This window comes from Somniosus microcephalus, chromosome 7 (genome assembly GCF_052327205.1).
Source record: "Somniosus microcephalus isolate GS21.2 chromosome 7, FLI_Smic_1.0, whole genome shotgun sequence".
Classification (NCBI taxonomy): domain Eukaryota; kingdom Metazoa; phylum Chordata; class Chondrichthyes; order Squaliformes; family Somniosidae; genus Somniosus; species Somniosus microcephalus.
In genome coordinates this window covers 72048906-72058905 of record NC_140993.1, presented here as the reverse complement: position 1 = coordinate 72058905, position 10000 = coordinate 72048906, and the positions used below count along the sequence as shown (strand labels likewise).

General features: G+C 54.1%; 2 non-coding genes across 2 annotated transcripts; both read left to right on the top strand.

Annotated features, from left to right (window-relative positions):
- The first annotated feature begins 3044 nt into the window (after window positions 1–3044).
- On the top strand, window positions 3045–3117 carry trnat-cgu (transfer RNA threonine (anticodon CGU)). The gene has a single exon. It is a non-coding gene; the product is annotated as a tRNA-Thr (tRNA).
- A 6177-nt stretch (window positions 3118–9294) lies between these two features.
- trnat-cgu (transfer RNA threonine (anticodon CGU)) lies at window positions 9295–9367 on the top strand. Its single transcript has one exon. It is a non-coding gene; the product is annotated as a tRNA-Thr (tRNA).
- The last annotated feature ends 633 nt before the right edge of the window (window positions 9368–10000 follow it).

Sequence of the window (10000 nt, the reverse complement as noted above, 5' to 3'; positions counted from 1 at the left end):
GCGTTGCTGCTCAAAGGCACTCCCTGCTGGTGTGCAGATGCAACTGCTCAAGCAATGGAGGTGTCCTGTGCCTTAGCAGCAACATGTAAACTAGCGTCAAGTTAAGAGCACTGCCTTGAGCAAAATGCTCCTTACCGCTCACTTACTGCACAAGAACGCCCGCTCCTTCAAGCCGGAGTCGAACCAGCGACCTAACGACGACTTTGCTTTGCGTTTTTTCCACTGCAGTCCTCCGCTCTACCACCTGAAAATCGAAGGGAAGCGGCAAAGGTGTCTCGCTTTGGTGATTGTCCGCCGTGCGCCTTTTGACGCTCGCGGCCTGGTGTACCTGCTGATGCCGCAGTGTTGTGGGACTGTGAGTTGCCCGCTGCTCTGGAGAGGCTGTGCCAGTGGCGCAATGGATAACGTGTCTCACTACGGATCAGAAGATTGTAGGTTCGACTCCTACCTGGCTTAATCTTTTTTACGCACTTTGCATTATGGCTCTAGATGCCTCGCAAGCGCACCTACTTGGTCATGCTGCCCAGCAGTTTGCACGGCCAGTGCCTTCTTAGCGCAGTAGGCAGCGCGTCAGTCTCATAATCTAAAGATCCTGAGTTCAATCCTCAGAGAAGGCATTGATACTTGCAAAGCTTTTTTATCCCTCATCTCAGCTTTCCATTTTGGCTGCACAAGACTATCGACAAGTCTTGCTGCTAAAGCACACCAAAGGATTTGATGTCCCTTGGCCCCCCTCTGCACCTCAGCGTGTGGAGACACTTCGGAAGTACACGGGTTCACCGACAGCTGACACCACTGTTGTGTTTGAGCCATTGCCCCGAGCCAAAAGAGGAGTGGAGAATGCGGGCATCGATCCCGCTACCTCTCACATGCGAAGCGAGCGCTCTACCATTTGAGCTAATTCCCCAGCTACTTCTTGCAATTGCACCAAGTTTGCTTCTCAGTAGCTCCTTAGCACTCGCCTCTGAGTTGCTGCGCCACCAGCAGGGATCTCCTGCTTCGGGTTAGCCCGCTCCCTGATCTCTTTCAACGCTTTGCTCCAATCGGCGTTACCGAGCAACGGCAGGGCGGGAAGTCAGAGAAATGGGGAAAAAAGCCGAGCAAGAGCCCGAGCCGGCAGAAGGGAAGCGAGGTGACCGGAAAGTAGCAGCCGCCACGAACCTGAGGGAGCAGCCGAGAGCCCTGTCTGACTGATAGACGACTTCTTTTGCCTGAGGTTTTGCCTGAAAGAGAGTGCTGGGTGTTTTGGTGCGTTGCTGCTCAAAGGCACTCCCTGCTGGTGTGCAGATGCAACTGCTCAAGCAATGGAGGTGTCCTGTGCCTTAGCAGCAACATGTAAACTAGCGTCAAGTTAAGAGCACTGCCTTGAGCAAAATGCTCCTTACCGCTCACTTACTGCACAAGAACGCCCGCTCCTTCAAGCCGGAGTCGAACCAGCGACCTAACGACGACTTTGCTTTGCTTTTTTTCCACTGCAGTCCTCCGCTCTACCACCTGAAAATCGAAGGGAAGCGGCAAAGGTGTCTCGCTTTGGTGATTGTCCGCCGTGCGCCTTTTGACGCTCGCGGCCTGGTGTACCTGCTGATGCCGCAGTGTTGTGGGACTGTGAGTTGCCCGCTGCTCTGGAGAGGCTGTGCCATTGGCGCAATGGATAACGCGTCTCACTACGGATCAGAAGATTGTAGGTTCGACTCCTACCTGGCTTAATCTTTTTTACGCACTTTGCATTATGGCTCTAGATGCCTCGCAAGCGCACCTACTTGGTCATGCTGCCCAGCAGTTTGCACGGCCAGTGCCTTCTTAGCGCAGTAGGCAGCGCGTCAGTCTCATAATCTAAAGGTCCTGAGTTCAATCCTCAGAGAAGGCATTGATACTTGCAAAGCTTTTTTATCCCTCATCTCAGCTTTCCATTTTGGCTGCACAAGACTATCGACAAGTCTTGCTGCTAAAGCACACCAAAGGATTTGATGTCCCTTGGCCCCCCTCTGCACCTCAGCGTGTGGAGACACTTCGGAAGTACACGGGTTCACCGACAGCTGACACCACTGTTGTGTTTGAGCCATTGCCCCGAGCCAAAAGAGGAGTGGAGAATGCGGGCATCGATCCCGCTACCTCTCACATGCGAAGCGAGCGCTCTACCATTTGAGCTAATTCCCCAGCTGCTTCTTGCAGTTGCACCAAGTTTGCTTCTCAGTAGCTCCTTAGCACTCGCCTCTGAGTTGCTGCGCCACCAGCAGGGATCTCCTGCTTCGGGTTAGCCCGCTCCCTGATCTCTTTCAACGCTTTGCTCCAATCGGCGTTACCGAGCAACGGCAGGGCGGGAAGTCAGAGAAATGGGGAAAGAAGCCGAGAAAGAGCCCGAGCCGGCAGAAGGGAAGCGAGGTGACCGGAAAGTAGCAGCCGCCACGAACCTGAGGGAGCAGCCGAGAGCCCTGTCTGACTGATAGACGACTTCTTTTGCCTGAGGTTTTGCCTGAAAGAGAGTGCTGGGTGTTTTGGTGCGTTGCTGCTCAAAGGCACTCCCTGCTGGTGTGCAGATGCAACTGCTCAAGCAATGGAGGTGTCCTGTGCCTTAGCAGCAACATGTAAACTAGCGTCAAGTTAAGAGCACTGCCTTGAGCAAAATGCTCCTTACCGCTCACTTACTGCACAAGAACGCCCGCTCCTTCAAGCCGGAGTCGAACCAGCGACCTAACGACGACTTTGCTTTGCTTTTTTTCCACTGCAGTCCTCCGCTCTACCACCTGAAAATCGAAGGGAAGCGGCAAAGGTGTCTCGCTTTGGTGATTGTCCGCCGTGCGCCTTTTGACGCTCGCGGCCTGGTGTACCTGCTGATGCCGCAGTGTTGTGGGACTGTGAGTTGCCCGCTGCTCTGGAGAGGCTGTGCCAGTGGCGCAATGGATAACGCGTCTCACTACGGATCAGAAGATTGTAGGTTCGACTCCAACCTGGCTCGAACTTTTTTACACACTTTGCATTATGGCTTTAGATGCCTCGCAAGCGCACCTGCTTGGTTATGCTGCCCAGAAGTTTGCGTGGCAAGTGCCTTCTTCGCGCAGTAGTCAGCGCGTCAGTCTCGTAATCTGAAGGTCCTGAGTTCAATCCTCAGAGAAGGCATTGATACTTGCAAAGCTTTCTTATCCCTCATCTCAGCTTTACATTTTTGCTGCACAAGACTGTCGACAAGTCTTGCTGCTAAAGCACACCAAAGGATTTGATGTCCCTTGGCCCCCCTCTGCACCTCAGCGTGTGGAGACACTTCGGAAGTACACGGGTTCACCGACAGCTGACACCACTGTTGTGTTTGAGCCATTGCCCCGAGCCAAAAGAGGAGTGGAGAATGCGGGCATCGATCCCGCTACCTCTCACATGCGAAGCGAGCGCTCTACCATTTGAGCTAATTCCCCAGCTACTTCTTGCAGTTGCACCAAGTTTGCTTCTCAGTAGCTCCTTAGCACTCGCCTCTGAGTTGCTGCGCCACCAGCAGGGATCTCCTGCTTCGGGTTAGCCCGCTCCCTGATCTCTTTCAACGCTTTGCTCCAATCGGCGTTACCGAGCAACGGCAGGGCGGGAAGTCAGAGAAATGGGGAAAGAAGCCGAGCAAGAGCCCGAGCCGGCAGAAGGGAAGCGAGGTGACCGGAAAGTAGCAGCCGCCACGAACCTGAGGGAGCAGCCGAGAGCCCTGTCTGACTGATAGACGACTTCTTTTGCCTGAGGTTTTGCCTGAAAGAGAGTGCTGGGTGTTTTGGTGCGTTGCTGCTCAAAGGCACTCCCTGCTGGTGTGCAGATGCAACTGCTCAAGCAATGGAGGTGTCCTGTGCCTTAGCAGCAACATGTAAACTAGCGTCAAGTTAAGAGCACTGCCTTGAGCAAAATGCTCCTTACCGCTCACTTACTGCACAAGAACGCCCGCTCCTTCAAGCCGGAGTCGAACCAGCGACCTAACGACGACTTTGCTTTGCTTTTTTTCCACTGCAGTCCTCCGCTCTACCACCTGAAAATCGAAGGGAAGCGGCAAAGGTGTCTCGCTTTGGTGATTGTCCGCCGTGCGCCTTTTGACGCTCGCGGCCTGGTGTACCTGCTGATGCCGCAGTGTTGTGGGACTGTGAGTTGCCCGCTGCTCTGGAGAGGCTGTGCCAGTGGCGCAATGGATAACGCGTCTCACTGCGGATCAGAAGATTGTAGGTTCGACTCCAACCTGGCTCGAACTTTTTTACACACTTTGCATTATGGCTCTAGATGCCTCGCAAGCGCACCTACTTGGTCATGCTGCCCAGCAGTTTGCACGGCCAGTGCCTTCTTAGCGCAGTAGGCAGCGCGTCAGTCTCATAATCTAAAGATCCTGAGTTCAATCCTCAGAGAAGGCATTGATACTTGCAAAGCTTTTTTATCCCTCATCTCAGCTTTCCATTTTGGCTGCACAAGACTATCGACAAGTCTTGCTGCTAAAGCACACCAAAGGATTTGATGTCCCTTGGCCCCCCTCTGCACCTCAGCGTGTGGAGACACTTCGGAAGTACACGGGTTCACCGACAGCTGACACCACTGTTGTGTTTGAGCCATTGCCCCGAGCCAAAAGAGGAGTGGAGAATGCGGGCATCGATCCCGCTACCTCTCACATGCGAAGCGAGCGCTCTACCATTTGAGCTAATTCCCCAGCTACTTCTTGCAATTGCACCAAGTTTGCTTCTCAGTAGCTCCTTAGCACTCGCCTCTGAGTTGCTGCGCCACCAGCAGGGATCTCCTGCTTCGGGTTAGCCCGCTCCCTGATCTCTTTCAACGCTTTGCTCCAATCGGCGTTACCGAGCAACGGCAGGGCGGGAAGTCAGAGAAATGGGGAAAGAAGCCGAGAAAGAGCCCGAGCCGGCAGAAGGGAAGCGAGGTGACCGGAAAGTAGCAGCCGCCACGAACCTGAGGGAGCAGCCGAGAGCCCTGTCTGACTGATAGACGACTTCTTTTGCCTGAGGTTTTGCCTGAAAGAGAGTGCTGGGTGTTTTGGTGCGTTGCTGCTCAAAGGCACTCCCTGCTGGTGTGCAGATGCAACTGCTCAAGCAATGGAGGTGTCCTGTGCCTTAGCAGCAACATGTAAACTAGCGTCAAGTTAAGAGCACTGCCTTGAGCAAAATGCTCCTTACCGCTCACTTACTGCACAAGAACGCCCGCTCCTTCAAGCCGGAGTCGAACCAGCGACCTAACGACGACTTTGCTTTGCGTTTTTTCCACTGCAGTCCTCCGCTCTACCACCTGAAAATCGAAGGGAAGCGGCAAAGGTGTCTCGCTTTGGTGATTGTCCGCCGTGCGCCTTTTGACGCTCGCGGCCTGGTGTACCTGCTGATGCCGCAGTGTTGTGGGACTGTGAGTTGCCCGCTGCTCTGGAGAGGCTGTGCCAGTGGCGCAATGGATAACGTGTCTCACTACGGATCAGAAGATTGTAGGTTCGACTCCTACCTGGCTTAATCTTTTTTACGCACTTTGCATTATGGCTCTAGATGCCTCGCAAGCGCACCTACTTGGTCATGCTGCCCAGCAGTTTGCACGGCCAGTGCCTTCTTAGCGCAGTAGGCAGCGCGTCAGTCTCATAATCTAAAGATCCTGAGTTCAATCCTCAGAGAAGGCATTGATACTTGCAAAGCTTTTTTATCCCTCATCTCAGCTTTCCATTTTGGCTGCACAAGACTATCGACAAGTCTTGCTGCTAAAGCACACCAAAGGATTTGATGTCCCTTGGCCCCCCTCTGCACCTCAGCGTGTGGAGACACTTCGGAAGTACACGGGTTCACCGACAGCTGACACCACTGTTGTGTTTGAGCCATTGCCCCGAGCCAAAAGAGGAGTGGAGAATGCGGGCATCGATCCCGCTACCTCTCACATGCGAAGCGAGCGCTCTACCATTTGAGCTAATTCCCCAGCTACTTCTTGCAATTGCACCAAGTTTGCTTCTCAGTAGCTCCTTAGCACTCGCCTCTGAGTTGCTGCGCCACCAGCAGGGATCTCCTGCTTCGGGTTAGCCCGCTCCCTGATCTCTTTCAACGCTTTGCTCCAATCGGCGTTACCGAGCAACGGCAGGGCGGGAAGTCAGAGAAATGGGGAAAGAAGCCGAGCAAGAGCCCGAGCCGGCAGAAGGGAAGCGAGGTGACCGGAAAGTAGCAGCCGCCACGAACCTGAGGGAGCAGCCGAGAGCCCTGTCTGACTGATAGACGACTTCTTTTGCCTGAGGTTTTGCCTGAAAGAGAGTGCTGGGTGTTTTGGTGCGTTGCTGCTCAAAGGCACTCCCTGCAGGTGTGCAGATGCAACTGCTCAAGCAATGGAGGTGTCCTGTGCCTTAGCAGCAACATGTAAACTAGCGTCAAGTTAAGAGCACTGCCTTGAGCAAAATGCTCCTTACCGCTCACTTACTGCACAAGAACGCCCGCTCCTTCAAGCCGGAGTCGAACCAGCGACCTAACGACGACTTTGCTTTGCTTTTTTTCCACTGCAGTCCTCCGCTCTACCACCTGAAAATCGAAGGGAAGCGGCAAAGGTGTCTCGCTTTGGTGATTGTCCGCCGTGCACCTTTTGACGCTCGCGGCCTGGTGTACCTGCTGATGCCGCAGTGTTGTGGGACTGTGAGTTGCCCGCTGCTCTGGAGAGGCTGTGCCAGTGGCGCAATGGATAACGCGTCTCACTACGGATCAGAAGATTGTAGGTTTGACTCCTACCTGGCTTAATCTTTTTTACGCACTTTGCATTATGGCTCTAGATGCCTCGCAAGCGCACCTACTTGGTCATGCTGCCCAGCAGTTTGCACGGCCAGTGCCTTCTTAGCGCAGTAGGCAGCGCGTCAGTCTCATAATCTAAAGATCCTGAGTTCAATCCTCAGAGAAGGCATTGATACTTGCAAAGCTTTTTTATCCCTCATCTCAGCTTTCCATTTTGGCTGCACAAGACTATCGACAATTCTTGCTGCTAAAGCACACCAAAGGATTTGATGTCCCTTGGCCCCCCTCTGCACCTCAGCGTGTGGAGACACTTCGGAAGTACACGGGTTCACCGACAGCTGACACCACTGTTGTGTTTGAGCCATTGCCCCGAGCCAAAAGAGGAGTGGAGAAGGCGGGCATCGATCCCGCTACCTCTCACATGCGAAGCGAGCGCTCTACCATTTGAGCTAATTGCCCAGCTACTTCTTGCAGTTGCACCAAGTTTGCTTCTCAGTAGCTCCTTAGCACTCGCCTCTGAGTTGCTGCGCCACCAGCAGGGATCTCCTGCTTCGGGTTAGCCCGCTCCCTGATCTCTTTCAACGCTTTGCTCCAATCGGCGTTACCGAGCAACGGCAGGGCGGGAAGTCAGAGAAATGGGGAAAGAAGCCGAGCAAGAGCCCGAGCCGGCAGAAGGGAAGCGAGGTGACCGGAAAGTAGCAGCCGCCACGAACCTGAGGGAGCAGCCGAGAGCCCTGTCTGACTGATAGACGACTTCTTTTGCCTGAGGTTTTGCCTGAAAGAGAGTGCTGGGTGTTTTGGTGCGTTGCTGCTCAAAGGCACTCCCTGCTGGTGTGCAGATGCAACTGCTCAAGCAATGGAGGTGTCCTGTGCCTTAGCAGCAACATGTAAACTAGCGTCAAGTTAAGAGCACTGCCTTGAGCAAAATGCTCCTTACCGCTCACTTACTGCACAAGAACGCCCGCTCCTTCAAGCCGGAGTCGAACCAGCGACCTAACGACGACTTTGCTTTGCTTTTTTTCCACTGCAGTCCTCCGCTCTACCACCTGAAAATCGAAGGGAAGCGGCAAAGGTGTCTCGCTTTGGTGATTGTCCGCCGTGCGCCTTTTGACGCTCGCGGCCTGGTGTACCTGCTGATGCCGCAGTGTTGTGGGACTGTGAGTTGCCCGCTGCTCTGGAGAGGCTGTGCCAGTGGCGCAATGGATAACGCGTCTCACTACGGATCAGAAGATTGTAGGTTCGACTCCTACCTGGCTTAATCTTTTTTACGCACTTTGCATTATGGCTCTAGATGCCTCGCAAGCGCACCTACTTGGTCATGCTGCCCAGCAGTTTGCACGGCCAGTGCCTTCTTAGCGCAGTAGGCAGCGCGTCAGTCTCATAATCTAAAGATCCTGAGTTCAATCCTCAGAGAAGGCATTGATACTTGCAAAGCTTTTTTATCCCTCATCTCAGCTTTCCATTTTGGCTGCACAAGACTATCGACAAGTCTTGCTGCTAAAGCACACCAAAGGATTTGATGTCCCTTGGCCCCCCTCTGCACCTCAGCGTGTGGAGACACTTCGGAAGTACACGGGTTCACCGACAGCTGACACCACTGTTGTGTTTGAGCCATTGCCCCGAGCCAAAAGAGGAGTGGAGAATGCGGGCATCGATCCCGCTACCTCTCACATGCGAAGCGAGCGCTCTACCATTTGAGCTAATTCCCCAGCTACTTCTTGCAGTTGCACCAAGTTTGCTTCTCAGTAGCTCCTTAGCACTCGCCTCTGAGTTGCTGCGCCACCAGCAGGGATCTCCTGCTTCGGGTTAGCCCGCTCCCTGATCTCTTTCAACGCTTTGCTCCAATCGGCGTTACCGAGCAACGGCAGGGCGGGAAGTCAGAGAAATGGGGAAAGAAGCCGAGCAAGAGCCCGAGCCGGCAGAAGGGAAGCGAGGTGACCGGAAAGTAGCAGCCGCCACGAACCTGAGGGAGCAGCCGAGAGCCCTGTCTGACTGATAGACGACTTCTTTTGCCTGAGGTTTTGCCTGAAAGAGAGTGCTGGGTGTTTTGGTGCGTTGCTGCTCAAAGGCACTCCCTGCTGGTGTGCAGATGCAACTGCTCAAGCAATGGAGGTGTCCTGTGCCTTAGCAGCAACATGTAAACTAGCGTCAAGTTAAGAGCACTGCCTTGAGCAAAATGCTCCTTACCGCTCACTTACTGCACAAGAACGCCCGCTCCTTCAAGCCGGAGTCGAACCAGCGACCTAACGACGACTTTGCTTTGCTTTTTTTCCACTGCAGTCCTCCGCTCTACCACCTGAAAATCGAAGGGAAGCGGCAAAGGTGTCTCGCTTTGGTGATTGTCCGCCGTGCGCCTTTTGACGCTCGCGGCCTGGTGTACCTGCTGATGCCGCAGTGTTGTGGGACTGTGAGTTGCCCGCTGCTCTGGAGAGGCTGTGCCAGTGGCGCAATGGATAACGCGTCTCACTGCGGATCAGAAGATTGTAGGTTCGACTCCAACCTGGCTCGAACTTTTTTACACACTTTGCATTATGGCTTTAGATGCCTCGCAAGCGCACCTGCTTGGTTATGCTGCCCAGAAGTTTGCGTGGCAAGTGCCTTCTTCGCGCAGTAGTCAGCGCGTCAGTCTCGTAATCTGAAGGTCCTGAGTTCAATCCTCAGAGAAGGCATTGATACTTGCAAAGCTTTCTTATCCCTCATCTCAGCTTTACATTTTTGCTGCACAAGACTGTCGACAAGTCTTGCTGCTAAAGCACACCAAAGGATTTGATGTCCCTTGGCCCCCCTCTGCACCTCAGCGTGTGGAGACACTTCGGAAGTACACGGGTTCACCGACAGCTGACACCACTGTTGTGTTTGAGCCATTGCCCCGAGCCAAAAGAGGAGTGGAGAATGCGGGCATCGATCCCGCTACCTCTCACATGCGAAGCGAGCGCTCTACCATTTGAGCTAATTCCCCAGCTACTTCTTGCAGTTGCACCAAGTTTGCTTCTCAGTAGCTCCTTAGCACTCGCCTCTGAGTTGCTGCGCCACCAGCAGGGATCTCCTGCTTCGGGTTAGCCCGCTCCCTGATCTCTTTCAACGCTTTGCTCCAATCGGCGTTACCGAGCAACGGCAGGGCGGGAAGTCAGAGAAATGGGGAAAGAAGCCGAGCAAGAGCCCGAGCCGGCAGAAGGGAAGCGAGGTGACCGGAAAGTAGCAGCCGCCACGAACCTGAGGGAGCAGCCGAGAGCCCTGTCTGACTGATAGACGACTTCTTTTGCCTGAGGTTTTGCCTGAAAGAGAGTGCTGGGTGTTTTGGT